The sequence below is a fragment of the Dipodomys spectabilis genome, unplaced genomic scaffold (genome assembly GCF_019054845.1).
Source record: "Dipodomys spectabilis isolate Male_0828 unplaced genomic scaffold, ASM1905484v1 ptg000285l, whole genome shotgun sequence".
In the NCBI taxonomy this organism is placed as follows: domain Eukaryota; kingdom Metazoa; phylum Chordata; class Mammalia; order Rodentia; family Heteromyidae; genus Dipodomys; species Dipodomys spectabilis.
The window spans coordinates 435228-450770 of record NW_024870962.1 but is presented as its reverse complement, the minus strand read 5'-3'; the positions used below and the strand labels follow the sequence as shown (position 1 = coordinate 450770).

Genomic DNA, 15543 nt, shown 5'->3' with positions numbered 1-15543 from the left:
TAGGAAGTTACATCTTTAGCAAATGCTCTCCCCTCATATTCTGCTTCATTACCAGTATTCAAACCCCTGGCATTACCAAAGTCTCCTCCCAGTTAGCATAGCAGTCTACCACTGGGAATTAATAGATATATTTTTATTAATCATAATCTAGCCACACACATCAAATGAGTAGTAGCCACATTCCACTATTCTGAATGTTTTTTCTCCCCCTTTGAGTTAATAAACCTTACCATTAAAAACTATAGAATACTTATTAAATTAAGTCAACAGTCATCATTCTTCCACCCAATCTTGTAACCTAATTTATGTGGGTTTTTTTGTTTCTTTGATGTTGGTGCCCTGTATCTTGTATGTACATTTCTTTAGCTTTGGGAGGTGAAGGGAAAAAACCAAATGCTTAACTAGGGATACAGTTGGACCCATTTTAACAATGAGATCAAGACACTATGTTCAAAAACGAACTTTACAATTTAGGCAGGGAGTGGGAAGGAGGGATGGAAAGGAGTAGTTGTGGAGGTGGAAGGGTAGGGATGGTAGGGGAAAAACAAAGGAGGAAGTATCAATGCTTGAGAGGAAATGAACTCATTACCTACCTTATGTAACTGCCATCCCTTTGTACATTATTTTTACAAAAAAAAGTATTAAAAAAGATGAAAAGACCCAGAAATAAAACTACATATTTACAATCATCTGATATTCGACAAAAGAGTGAAAGATGTAATGTGGAAAAAACATAGCCTTGCCGGGTGACTGTGGCTCATGCCTTTAATCTAGCTAATCAGAAGGCTGAGATCTGAGAATGGTTGTTGAAAGCCAGCAGGGCCAGGGAAGTCGATGAGACTCTTAGCTCCAATAAACCACAAGAAAATGGGAAGTGGAACTGTGGTTCAAGTACTAGCCTGGAGATGAAATGCTGAGGGGTAGCTCCGAGGCCGAGAGTTCAAGCCCCATGACCGACACACACAGACACAGACACAGACAGACAGACAGACAGACAGACAGACACACACACACACACACACCCCACACATACACAGACATCATAGCCTCTTCAACTATTGGTGTTGGGAAAACTGGACATCAATAGCCAGAAAACTGGAAGTGGATCTCTGCTTGCACTAACATCAACTCAAAATGGATTAACTACATTAAAATCAGCCAAACTACCCTAAGACAGAAAAAGGGTGACATTAGAACTTATAGGTACTGAGGTGGAAGCTGGGCAGCTGCACGCCGAGCACCGGTAGTTGCGCTCCAGATCCTGCAATCTCACACTGCGTGCCTCGACCCAGTAACTGCTTACTCCAGTTGGCCCCTGCAATGGGCGCCATGCTTCCTGCGGGGCCCGGCGCTCAGGGCAGCTCTACTCACCGCCCTGGCCCTGCTCCTCAGGCCACCGGTGACGAGGGTCCCATCTTGCAATGCGAGCACTGTGATGGGATCGCACTGGCCCAGTGCGAGCCTCTGCCTGCAGTGCCTGCGTGTGCCAAGCTGGTGCGCGAGCCAAGCTGTGGCAGCTGCCTGACATGTGCTCTGCGGGAGGGCCAGCCTTGAGGTGTCTACACAGAACTCTGCAGCTAGGGGCTCAGCTGCCAGCTGCCACCAACCGAGCCATGCCCACTGCAGGCGCTGCTGGATGGCGGCGGGTTCTGCGCCAATGCCAGCGTCCTGGCCGGCTGAGCGCCTACCTGCTGCTGGCGCCCTCTGCCTCAGTGAGTCAGAGGAGGACCTAGGCATGGGGAGCTTGGAGAGCCATGCCCCTCCCAGCACACATAGGGTGCCTGACTCCAAGTTCCATTCCATTCACGCGAAGCTGGACACCATCAAGAAAGGTCACACAAAGGACAGCCAGCACTACAAAGTCGACTATGAGTCCCAGAGCACGGACACCCAGACCTTCTCCTCGGAGTCCAAACTGGAGATAGAATATGGTCCCTTCCTTAGAGAGATGCAAGACACCCTGAATCACCTGAAGTTCCCCAATGTGCTGAGTCCCAGGGGTGTGCACATCCCCAACTACGACAAGAAAGGATTTTATAAGAAGAAGCAGTGTCGCCCCTCCAAAGGCAGAAAGCGGGGCATCTGTTGGTGCGTGGACAAGTATGGTCAGCCCCTCCCAGGCTTCGACAGCAAGGGCACGGACGACTTGCACTGCCTCGGCATGCATAGCCAGTAGACCCCACTGCATCAGTTAAATTAGAGCTCCAATACGCCTTACTTTACACAAAAGACTGCCACGGACAGAACAGTACCTGCCTACAGCCTCCACTTACATTACTTTTTGTGATGACCTGGTTTTTTGTGTGTTTTTTAAAGAAAACCAAAGTTTAGACAGAGATTTTAGAAATGTCTATTGTTCCTTTAAATGGTAAACTTGAGCATCTTTCTACTTTTCAGTAGTCAGAAAAGAAAATTAATTTCTCTGTTGCTTTCTGTAAAAATAACTGATTCTCCTGCCCAAAGCAGCGGACTTGATCCCCTTCTAGAAACCTCTCCACATCTGCCCATTGGAACAGCTGACCTTCTGCCTCCCTCACTTCAGTGGCTATTGTAGAAGACACCTCCTCGTTGCCCTCCACACTGCTCAGGCCTCATGGAGAACAGGAAGGTCAGAAACTCAAATCACCTGGACATCTCTACCATACATGAGACCCCTGGGCCTCCTGATACTATCTTTGATTCCAAGCCATGGACCCCTGGGCCGCAAAGCTTCTTCATTATCTGCAAGTGACTTGATCTGCTTGGAAAATACTGGAGAGATTGAGGTGGAATATAACTGACCAAGAAAGTTCTATAAAACTGACCCAAAATAGTTCTAGCACATTGTAAATGCAGATCTTTCTGACCTCCCTCCATTAGGCAGCTTTTCAAGGATGGAGCCCAGTGGAAGGCCCAGGGTGGCCTTGGTTGTGGTCCAGCAGGGCATGGGGGAGGCTGGGGGTGTACCCCACACCTCACAGGCCTCACCAGTAATGGATTAATCGCTCTGGAGACAACAACAACAACAACAAAATGTTTTCTAATTTAACTCCTAGTTTGGGGTTGAGGATAATAAACTGTTTAAAGGCAAAAGTTTATTTTCACCCCTCATCTTTATTCTTCACCTAACAAAACAATGGTGTTTAATGTTATCTAAACAGGAAAGATGAACAGCTTGTTGAGAGAGCCTCATAGGGCACTGGGAACATGTAGAGAATACCTTGTGTTCGTTGAACTTGGAATCCAACTCATACTTTATAATTCACACATATATGCAGAGAGAGAGAGATATGTTCTCAATGGTTAACATTGTATACAGCATAGCCCAACTATAATAGGATTCATACTAGATAATCCTAGATAGTGTTAATTACTAGAAGGTGTAACTATGGCTGTGATCAGGAGAGGACACTCAGTCCAGGCTGGGCTTTTCTCTCCCCAAGGCCAAACCCATGGCAGTGTTGGGTGTGTGGCGATTGTCCTGCCCTACACAGCAGAGAGCTCTCCTTAAGAACAAAAAGAGGTCTCAAGACAGTCTGCCTACCTATTACGAGCTTTCCTTTATTTTTTAAATTTTTTGGGGGGGAAAGTATTTTTGAAAAATTTTGTCTTGCGATGTATTTATAAAAGTAAATAAAGTTTTACCATCAAAATAATAATTAAAAAAATACTTTTAGGTACTGGCATGAACTTCCTGAATAGAATCCCAGAGGCATAACAGATAGGAAAGAGACCCAACAAATGGGACTACATCAAAGGAAAAAACCTACACAGGCTAGAGACATAGCCACTAAACTAAAAAGACAGCCAACAAATTGGGAAAAGATATTTACCTGCAATACATCAGACAAAGGGCTAATTTTCAATGTATACATGGATCTCAAGAAACTACCCCTCCCAAAACTAATAAACGAATCACCAAATGGGCAGAGGAGCTAAGGAGAGACTTCTCATAAGAAGAGGTAAGAATGGCAAAGAAACATATCAGGAAAGGTTCATCATCCCTGGCCATAAAGAAAATATAAATCAAAGTAATTCTGAGATACCATCTTATCCAAATATCTTGAATTAGACAACAAATATTGGGGGGGAAGTGGAGAAATTAGAAAATGGCAAGGACATTTGCACAACCATGTTCCTTGCTCAATTCACAGTGACAAGAAATGTACACAACCCAGATGCCCCACAATAAATGAATGGAACCAATAATTATGCCATCTATATACAATGAAATTTTACAGAGCCATTAGAAAGGATAAAATAATGTCATTTGCAGGGAAATGGATGACACTAGAATAAATCATGTTAAGAAATTTAGCCAACATCAAATTGACAAATGGTACCTGTTCCCCTGATATATGGAAGAAAGGTTTAAAACACCATGGGATATGATATACTGTACAGGATTCTAGACATCATTTACAGTAAGAACAGAAGAGGAAGCATTTGGCGAAAATCACAAAGTTATAATACCCAAGCACCTTTGCTACATAATACTATATATATATATATATATATATATATATATATATATAGAATTGCAATGATAAGGAAACAAAGGAACTTTTCTTAATTTGTCTTTTCATTTTCTAATGAGTCTGTATTCTTCACCTAATATACAGGGAAGATGGGGGAAGGGCACAGAATTAGTGGGAAGTGGGTGAAAAAAGGCAGCAGCAGAGCCCTCTGGCTCTACTGGACATTGATGAAAGTGAACCATGCAAGTCGAGGGTCAAGATGAGAGGGAGGGTATGGAAGAGAATGTGGGAACAGATGAGATTATGTAAAAGGAAGGAATTGTACTAGTTACCTGACATACAGAAAGGTAACCCTGCTCTATATAGCCGCTAAAACATTTTTTTTTGAAGAAGAGTGTTCCCAAATGAGAACATATGAGAATAAGAAAATACAGAGCAGATAATTCTTTTTTATGTCCTTGGTACCTGATAGTTTCAATCAATAGCTATTGTCCTACCAACTGAGTCATACCTCTAAACCCAAAAGTCCTTACAATATTCAAATTTTTCATTGATTTCTTCATATTTTCTATTTACTTTTTCGTGTGTGTGTGTGTGTGTGTGTGTGTGTGTGTGTGTGTGTGTGTAAGAAATGGAGTGTGATCATAGGATCTAGGTGCTATCCCTGAGCTTCTTTTTTGCTCAAGAGTACACTCTACCACTTGAGACAAAGCTTCACTTCTGGATTTTCTTGAACAGTTTATGGGAGATAAAAGATTCACAGAGACGTTTTTGCACCACTAGATTCAAATCATCATCTTCAGGTCTCAGCCGCTGGAGTAGGTAGTATTATAGGCATGAGTCAAGGCTTCTGGCTTATGAATTGTTGTCCCTTTTTTAAAAAGATGGTGCCAGTGGCTCATGCCTGTAATCATAGCACCACAGGAAGCTGAGATCTGATAATTGAGGTTTAAAGACAACCTGGGTAAGAAAGTCTGTGAGACTATTATCTCATAAACTGGTTAGCAAGAAACCAGAAGGGGCACTGGCTCAAACTGGTAGAGTGATAGCCTTGAGCACAAAAAAACAAGGACTGCCCCCAGGCCCTGAGTTCAAGTCCCACATATAAAAATATGTAAAAAAAATTGCAATCACTTGTAATCTCAACATCTTCAATTGGTGGTGTATTTAAAGTTAATTTGCATCTCACTTCGTATGTATTTGAGGGGAAACTAAACATATAACATTTTTTTTAAAAAAATGAGCAGCTAGGTTCAGGTGGCTCATGCCTGTAATCCTACCTTTTCAGGAGGCTGAGAAATGAATATGGTGGTTTAAAGACAACCTGGGCAGAAAAGTTCTCATGAGACTGTTATTTCCAATTAACCACTAAGTGGTTTAAACTGGTATGGTAGAGTACTAGCATTGAGCAAAGGAGTTCTGGGACAATACCCATGCCCTGTGTTCAAGTCCCATGTCTGAAGGACAAATAGAAATCAGGTCTAGGAAGTAGGCTCAGTGCTAGAGTGTTTGCCTTGCATGTGGAACCTTTGGGTTCAATTCCTCAGTACCACATAAGCAGAAAAAGCCAGAAGTGGCACTGTTGCTCAAGTGGTAGAGTGCAAGCCTTGAGGTGAGGAGCTACGGGACAGTGTCCAGGCCAGAGTTTAAGATCCATGATGGATAAAAAGCAAACAAACAAAAATAATTCAAACATTTAAATGATGTGCACAATAGACTATACACTAAAGATGAAAGATTAAATTAATGAATTAATAATTAAAGTGACCAACATTGTTTTGATTTTGTAAGTGGTGAATATAGCAGAAAAAGTGATAAGAAATAATGATTCATTTCTAACCACTCATATTGTTTTAAACTCATTTACTACTTTTAAAATAAAGGGGCACATAAGTATCATTTTACAAAAAAAAACAAAAGTTGTACATGTATTTCAGCCTGAATTCCACATTTTATAATTTTCCTTTTAGTAAATAATCAGTATCTTTTCATATAAAATACCTGTAATCCCTTTATTTAATACTTATCATTCTAGTATTTGATTATATCATAATTCCTCCCTTACTTCTTTTCTTCACATCCTTTCCTCCTTTCTATACTAGCAGTTAAATTAAGGGCTTCATGCACGTAAGGTAGGTCCTCTAAAAGGTGAGCCACTGCCTGCTCTTTTTGCTTTAGTCACTTTTTTTTTTTTGGTCATGTGGCTTGAACTCTGGGCCTGGAGACTGTCCTTGCACTCTTCAGCTCAAGGCAAGTGCTCTATTGTTTGAGCCACAGTGCCACTTCTGATTTTCTGGTGGTTTAATGGAAATAATAGTCTCACAGATTTTCCTGCCTAGACTGGCTTTGAACTGTGATCTTCAGATCTCACGTCCTGAGCAGCTAAGATTACAGGCATGAGCCCCCGGCACCCAGCTCTGCTTTATACTTATTTTTTTTAGGGGGGGGCTGAACTCTGGGGCTGGCCACTGTCCCTCAGCTCTTCAGCTCAAGGCTAGCACTCTACCACTTGAGCCACAGTTCCACTTCCGGCTTTTTTTTATTCTGCTTATGTGGTGCTGAGGAATGGAACACAGGGCCTCATGCATGCAAGGCAAGCGCTCTACCACTGAGCCACCTTCCCAGCCCTGCTTTATCCATTTTTATGGCAGGGTTTTCTGTTTATGACCAGCCCAGCATGGTCCACAACCCTTCTTTCTACCTTTTCTGAGTAGATGAAATATAAAGCACAATGCATTGTGTTCAGATGTTGATTGAGATCCAATATTGTGAATGTTTCCCTGGGCTAGCCTCAAATCATAATCCTCTCTGTATCAGTCAAGACCTAATAGCCAGCATTACAACTATGAGCTACCATGTGTGGCTCAAATTTCTGACAACTAGAACATATGAACAAAGTTTTAATAATTTTAAATTTTGAATTTGAGGAAAATGAGTGCTTTTATTTGCCTAGTTTCAAATTTCACCAAAAAACACAAATATTAACTTTTGATTTCCTAGATTAAATAAGCAGATAAACTTTAAAAAGCAATTAACTATTTAAAGAAAATAGCTAGGACTGGAAATGTGGCTCAGTGGTAGAGCGCTTGCCTTGCATGCCTGAGGCCCTGGGTTCAATTCCTCAGCACCACATAAGCAAAAAGAAAAAAGCCAGAAGTGGCACTGTGGCTCAAGTGGCAGAGGGCTAGCCTTGAGCTGAAGGACTGAGGGACAGCGCCCAGGCCTAGAGTTCAGGCCTTACTATTGGACACCCCCCCCCAAAAAAAAAGCTAAATAGTAATCATCCTTACCACTGTAACTTTGGACTTAACACCTTGTCAAACATTGTTTACATCATAGTCGGTTTTTATGGGCAGTATATTCCATAAACGGATCATGCCACCCCCAATGTCGATGGTCAAACAGCCTATATGCACAGGAGTGAAAGCCAGGCTGTAGGCCATCACACGATCCATGCTCTTATATCTGACTTGCTTTGGAAACAGGATTATTCTTCTATTCTACTTTCTACAAAGTTGCATGATTAGCAAGCATGATTTAGAATGAGAATGGCCTCATACTCCATGTTCCACGTAGGAGTCTTGCTTTCTGTATATCACTCCCATAAATCTACATACTGGACTTGGCTTTATTGTTTCAAGGTTGTCTTATTTGTAGTCTTCTATATTGTATTGAACCCTTATACTTAAACTCAGAACTTCTTTCTTCTATTATTGCTATTGTTGCCCTTACTGTTAGCACATGTAAACTTGGGAAATAATGAACAGCACGTACACTCACAAAACGAATGTTCTGAGAACCTTCTTCCCATTTAAAATTTGCCTTAATTTACAGAGAACTTACAAAGTTTGAACTCAATGTACTCATGTATAATGTATTTATAAGCAATATAAATTTCATATTTTCTCTTTAATAAGTTGTCTCTGAAACACGTGTTACCTCAGGTCCAAAGGTGTCCTAGTGTTATTTCAGTGAAGCCAGAAAACATTCATTATACCTCAAGCAGCACCATCGATTGTTACTGGAAGTAACTGTTACTGGATGAGGAAACTGACCCCAGGAGAGCAATGGAACATAGAGGAATAACAAAGTTCAAATTACCTTGTGCTTTCCTTTTTACTGTACAAGAAAAGTATCCCAAGCCTTGAAGGAAACTCTATCCCTGGCTTTTCCGAGTATGTTCTTTACTCATATAAAATTTTTCTGTAAACTTCTAGTTTTGAGAGTATTACAAAAGGAAATAATGTACCATTTGAAGGCCAGCATAGAACAAAATGAAATAACGTTGTTTTAAAAGTGTTCTCCTGCAAAGGAACAAAGACATGAAGGTTTTAAAGTGTCTTATGGATGGATATTTGACCCCTGAGATGATTCTCTTGATGCAGGAGTCAGTTATCAATTCCTTTGGTCTGGTCCTGAGTTCTTCAGAGCATTAAGGATTCCAAAAAAGCAGGATCCAGTCAATATGATCAGCAAAAGAAGCCTCTTCTCTGATCAGTACAACTTTAAGGAGGGTCCCAAAGAAATATCTGGGCTTTTTGTTTGCTTGTTTGTTTAGTTTGTGCTGGTTCTGGGTCTTGAACCCAGAGGCTGGATCCTGTCCCTGAACAGTTGTCTTTCCTGCCCACCTGCCCCCAAAGCTAGTACTCTACTGCTTGAGCCAAAACTCCACTTCTGGTTTTTTGGTGTTCAATTTGTGATAAGAGTTTGACACACTCTCCTGCCTGGTTTGGTTTGAATTAAGATAGTAAGAAAGCTAAGTGACATCAACTGTGTGGACTTCTCTTTTGAAACAAAAAATATTAGATGATGTTTATTGTAAAGCTAGTATTTGACAATTTATAAAGGAAGAGAATATGTCTAGCAAAGAAGCCATAACTTAAATAACTCAGCAAAAGTAGGTGCACTGAATCATTTTGAAATTATTTTTTCTGCTTGGGAAGATTATTGATCTTGTCCTTCCTTTTGGGGAAACTTAAGGTAATATTTGCACTTTTTGTTGGTTGTGGGACTTGAACTCTGATCCTGGGCGCACTCCCTCAGCTCTTCAGCTCAAGTCAAGAGCTCTACCGCTTAAGCTATAGCACCACTTCTGGGTTTCTGGCAGTTAACTGAAGATAAGGGTCTCATGGACATTCCTGACCAGGCTGGCTTTCAACCACAATCCTCTGGTCTCTTGAATAGCTAGGATTCCAGGCGTGATCCACCAGCACCTAACACATATTTGCGTTTATGTGCACTGAATGACACTATATAATGGAACACAATATATATATGGACACAATATATATTGGACAATATATAATGGACACAAATAATGGAAATTTGAATCGAATGATGGCATTGCAGCTTTTCAGGAAATTTGAGGTAACAATAAATATGTCCTCCTTTCCATGTTGTTTCATTAATCATTAATGACTCATGAGCTATGGGACCCTTACATTAGCATCCTCTGGCATCTGTGTAGGTGTATTTAGTATCAGGAAATGTTTATAGAGAAATATAGAAAGACAATTTTTAGAAAGCAAAGAAGATAAGGTATGAAAGAACAGCACAGAAGGAGATACATCTTTTACACAGAAATTAAGAAGTAGCCTAAGAGATTTAGAATGCTAATGGTAATGAGAAATAAGACTAGTTGATAACTATTTGTTCAATAACGAAAAATGGTTCTCTAAAACAAATTCTGGTATATCTTAGTTACTGTCGTTTATTCATTAACTCTGGAATTATACCTTCTCTTCTGTCACAACTGTTAATTTGCCTCTGCTGTTTTGGTGCCATAAATGACCAAAAATATTTCCAAATCTCATTTAGACTACCCTTCTCATTGTGATTAGCAGTGACCATTCACAAACCTGGAATCTTTGAATTTCCAGAATTAATCTTCACCTGACATCTAAGCACGTTCAAGCCATTAATTGCTGTGACCTAATGAACAAAACTTTTTTTTTCAACACAATATACTAATATAAGTAACTTACATGAATTAGGGAATACTATTGTCAGGTGTCAGTATGGCAGGAGCAATTATATATTCCAAGTATGGGTTCCTTATTTTGTATTTACTAACTAATTTTTTTTTCCTAGTCAAGGGGCTTAAACTCAGCGCTAGGGAATAATTCCTGAATTTATTTATTTATTTTTTTGCTCAATTCAATCACTCTCCCACTTGAGGCACAGCACCACTTCCAGTGTTTTTCTGTTTAAGTGGTACTGAGGAATTGAACTCAGGGTTTCATACATGCTAGGCAATCACCGTATCACGAAGCCACATTCCCAGAGCCCTAAATGACTTTCTTAAGTTGATATTATATTTTTATTCCATAACTATGTACCATAATATTGGCCTGGTGCTAGAAAATGATGTAGAATAGAATACAATAAAATAAATCCAGTAAGGCTAGATGGACAATGAATAACCCTCACAGTGTAGCAAGGGCACAGAGGGCTTACCTCATGGAGATGTATCAACACGATGAATGAGACCACTCCTGACCCCCAGCCCACCTCCAGAACCAGAATGAGTAGGCCATCTTTTGTTCCAGCCACCTGGGGACGTTGGGCCACCTCCTACAGCACCCATTCTACCAGTTCCAGTCCCAGAGAGAGAGAGAGAGAGAGAGGGAGAGAGAGAGAGAGAACCAGAATTACAGTTAAATCCGGTGCCAGTGGCTTAGAACTCTAATCCTAACTAAACAGGAGACTGAGATATGAGGATCATGGTTCATAGACAGCCCAGGCAGGAACATCTGTGAGAATCTTATCTCCAAAGAACCACCAGAAAAGTGGAAGGGGCACTGTGGGCTCAAGTGATAGAGTGCTAGCCTTGAGCTGAGGAGCTCGAGAACAGTGCCCAATCCTAGAGTTCAAGACCCACGACTGAAAAGAAATGGACTTCCCAACACAAGAAGTGGACTGAATAACACCCATTGTCCTAGGGAGCATGGTAGAGAAGTCAGGCTGAGCTTCCTGTGAACTTGAGGTCATAAGTAGGTCACCTGGCTTCTCTGTGCCTCAGTTTCCCCAGCTGCAAAACTGAACAAAGTGAAGGATCTCCTTCCACATTGGGATAGGGTAATAATGAAAGAGAGCCATGTTTCAGTTCATAATTCCACACCTGTGGCACGATTAATAACAGGCCCCACCTGAGCCCTTACTGGTATCTTCCGGTCATATGCTCACAGAATTGCCAAAAACTTATCTGAAGGCTGCTCCCTCTCTGCCTAGCCATTCTTCAGAGATCTCTCTATATAAATACCTTGTTTCCTCACAACTGTCCTATGAGGAGACTGAGGTCCAATGGTTGAGGCCCTACCAAGAGCTTCACGTGTGGTCAAGAATCCTCTGCTGTGGACTGAGTTTGGGATAATCCATCTAAACCAACGACTGAGCTTGGTGCCACATGTCTACCATCCCAACTAGAGAGGACCAGGCCTGGTGGAGCATATCTTTCACAGCAGGACCGCTATCCAGCCCAGCCTGAGCATATATTTAGTTTCTATCTCAGAAATGCTCAAGACAGAAATGTGGCTCATCAGAGCCGGGGAGAGGAAGCAAGCATGGGGGTCATGGTACCCCCAGGGGGGATGTTTGACCCGGGTTGCATTGGTGTTGGGGTGGCCACTCACCTGTGCTGCTGAGAGAATCTATTGGCAGCTGCTCCAAATGGGGCAGCAGCTATGGCAGCAGCATTGTGGACACATGAGCCCAGAGCAGATGACTAGGGGCAGAGACCAGGTCGGGGATTTAGGCCTGCTGGCAGCACGCCATTGCCTGAGGTTTGAAACCTGGCACCGCATGAAGGGAGGGAAGGGGCCAGGTGGGGGTGGGAGCATCAATTTCCTACTATACTCCAAAGTCACCTCGAGTCTCTTCCTCACCACTCAGTCACCTCTACCTTCCTCAACTACTGGTAGTGGTGTAAACTAACAGAGGGAATCCCAGTGCTACCTGGCAGCATGGAATGTGGGCGTGGCCAGCATTCTTGTATCCCATTGGTCAGAAAGAAACATGAAAGAATCGGGGTGTGGCCAGAATCCTGTGAAGCAAGCAGAATGGGTGAGTGTCAACAGGCCATCCTGGGGCAATTTGAGCTGCCAGGATGTTCCCAGGACTTGAGAATGAGCCCCAGGGGTTAACAAAATAAAAACAGATTGACATGCAGATGGCAGTATGCTAATAAATATATATATTTATAGAGTGCCAGAGATATCTATACATAATTCAGTTATTTAGACTATATTCCTACCAATTCCTGAGTATTCATTATGCATCCATGTAAGTAATGTTATTGTTTAAATCCTTAAAATATTAATGAAAGCACAGTGTCCTGAAATTATTGGGTTCCTCTAAGTAATAATATTCTTTTAATGTTTCATCAAAATTAAATAAAATCAACCAGCCTTCTGAAATGATGCTGTTTAATTTTATGGGATCACCATGCACCATGAACTCACTCAGCTGTGACATTGAGAAAACTCCAGTGTTATTCCTTTGGATGGGAACCAGTTTCTTAGTATCTCCTGCCATTGGCTGGTGTCAAGAAAGGGGATTCGAAACGAGGGCCTATGATGCCACGTGGGCCTATAGCTTCCCTGATAGTCTGTCAGCCTTCAGCAATGCAAGGTGAAGTACCCTTTGCAACAGTGTCATTCAGAACCAGAAGGGTCACTGCAAAGGAAGAAAACATAAAAGGCCACATTTTTTCTGTGCATTGATTTCCCTGAAAGACCTGGGGTTCTTGGATCACAGGAGCACCTGTGTGTCCAATGGCTTCACCCCAACCTAGGGTGATCGAAGCTGAGGTGGACTTGCCACGACCTGAGATCAAGCCCCATGCTGAGAAAAAATTAGCTCCCTGGCTTGCAATTCACACAGTTTATTCTTACAGGCTTTGGATTTGAACTCAGGATCTGGGTAAATCTGCAGCAATGTGGATAAAGAAGAAGATCATCTTACATGAAGATAAAAAAGTCAGTCCTGTTCACTAGTCCTGAATTCAAGACCCAGCCCTGGAAAACATGCTATTTATATATATTGTAAAGATAGGATTTATACTTACCTATAGATGTTCAGTCCATATATGTTTGGTGTGGTTGTTCTTGGTATCTTTTGTTTTATTCATTTATTTATCATTGATTTTACTATGATGAAACCCATTGTGTTTATTATATTGATGACAACCTATCAGAGAACATCTAGATTTGAAAAAATGTTTTCCATGATGCCTGGCCCCCAAGATACTCAGAGAAAAGGAAAAAAAAAGTTTCACACGCTCCTTACTCCATGATTCACTTGTTGGTAGTGCTGGGATTTGAATTCAGGGCAGAGAAAAACCAATTGGTCAATCAGTCAAGGTGATCATATGAACCTGTGAGCAACTAAGGAGTGTGGCCAATCCCAGAATCTGACATTGATCCCCAGGGTGGTCGTCTATAGTCAGAAATTCATAATTAAAACATAGGATCTATATTGACATACATGTGTGGTCAGCATCTTGTGTTCAGTGCAATTATTCTCCTTATTTTGTCTCTAATTCATGCAGGTATTGTGTACTTTAATAAGCATGGTGACAGGTATAACTGTACTGACATGGATGACAACCTGTTCTCATGTTTACAGAGTTGCCTATGCATTCTCCATCGTATTTGAGACCCAGGAGAGGATAAAAGGTACAACAACTGGCTTCTGACATCAGGATGAATCAGTTGTCAGTGCTGGGATTTTAGCTCAGGTCTGGGTAACTCTGTTGCACTGTGGGAGAAGGGGAAGCTCACCATCTTTAAAGAGTAGAATGTCAGGCCTGGTGCAGGACCTGATTTGAAGCCCCAGCACTGGACAAAATAGCAAGCCCACCTTTTTTAAACATAGGATTTCTCTTTACCTGCAGGTGAGGTATGCATCTTGCATTCAGTGTAGTTATTCTTTCTATTTTGTGTCTTTTTCAAGGATGTATTGTGTATATTATTGCGTATGAGGTGACAGACATAACTGCTGACATGAATGACAACCTATTCACATGGCTAAGAGTTGCCTATGTAGCATTCTCCATCCTCAATGAGACCCAGGACATTCACAGGACAGGAAAACCTGTGCCACCATAGGCTTCTCACATCAGAATGAATCTTTGGTAGTGCAGGAATTTGAACTCAAAGCCTAGCAGGCCCTATTGGGAAATGGGTAATGGTGAGCACACCAGGCTAAGATCCACTAAGGAACTAGGCTATTCCAGGCACCTGAGATGGAACCCTCATGGGGGCCAATATAGTCATAAATTCATAATTAAATAGAGGATCTATATTTCCAAACATGGGTGGGTGGCATCTTGCGTTTGGTGTAGTCATTCTCTTTGTTTTGTGTCTTATTCATTGAGGTATTGTGTATTTCCCTGAGTATAGGATAACAAATATAACTGTGGTGAACTGGATGACAACCTATTCCCTTGAGTATAGAGTAGCGTATACATTCTCTTCCTAGCTGAGCCCCAGAACTTTCCCAGTACAGGAAAACAGTGCAACGACTGGCTTCTCACATCAGGGTGAATTTTTGGCAGTGATGGGATTCGAACTTTGGGCCTAGGAGGCCCAACTGCCCAATGGGTCCACGTGATCACACCAGACTGTGAGCCACTAAGGAGCTGGGCCATTCCCAGGAACTGAGATCGAGCCCCAGGGAGGCCAAAATAGTCCTCAATGATCATTGAAACATGGGATGTATGTTCACATCCGTGTGTGGACTGCATCGTGCATTAAGTGTATTCTCTTTATTTTGTATGCTATTCATGGGTGTATTGTATATTTTCTTGAGTATATGATGACAGGTATAACTGGGCTGACATGGATAACAACTTATTCCCATGGCCACAGGGTGGCCCATGCATTCTCTGACCTAGTTGAGATCCAGGACTTGCACAGGAAAGAAAACAGGTGCAACGATTGACTTCTGACATCAAGATGAATCTTTTGGCAGGGCGGGGAATCTGAACTCGGGACCTAGCAGGACCAAGTGGGGAATGGGGTCATATGAGCCCACCAGCCTTTGAGCCACGAAGGAGCTAGACTGTTCCAAGGAACTGAAATTGAGC

General features: G+C 41.8%; 1 pseudogene; it reads left to right on the top strand.

Annotated features, from left to right (window-relative positions):
- Positions 1-1329: 1329 nt before the first annotated feature.
- LOC122126567 lies at positions 1330-2176 on the top strand (annotated as a pseudogene).
- Positions 2177-15543: the final 13367 nt, after the last annotated feature.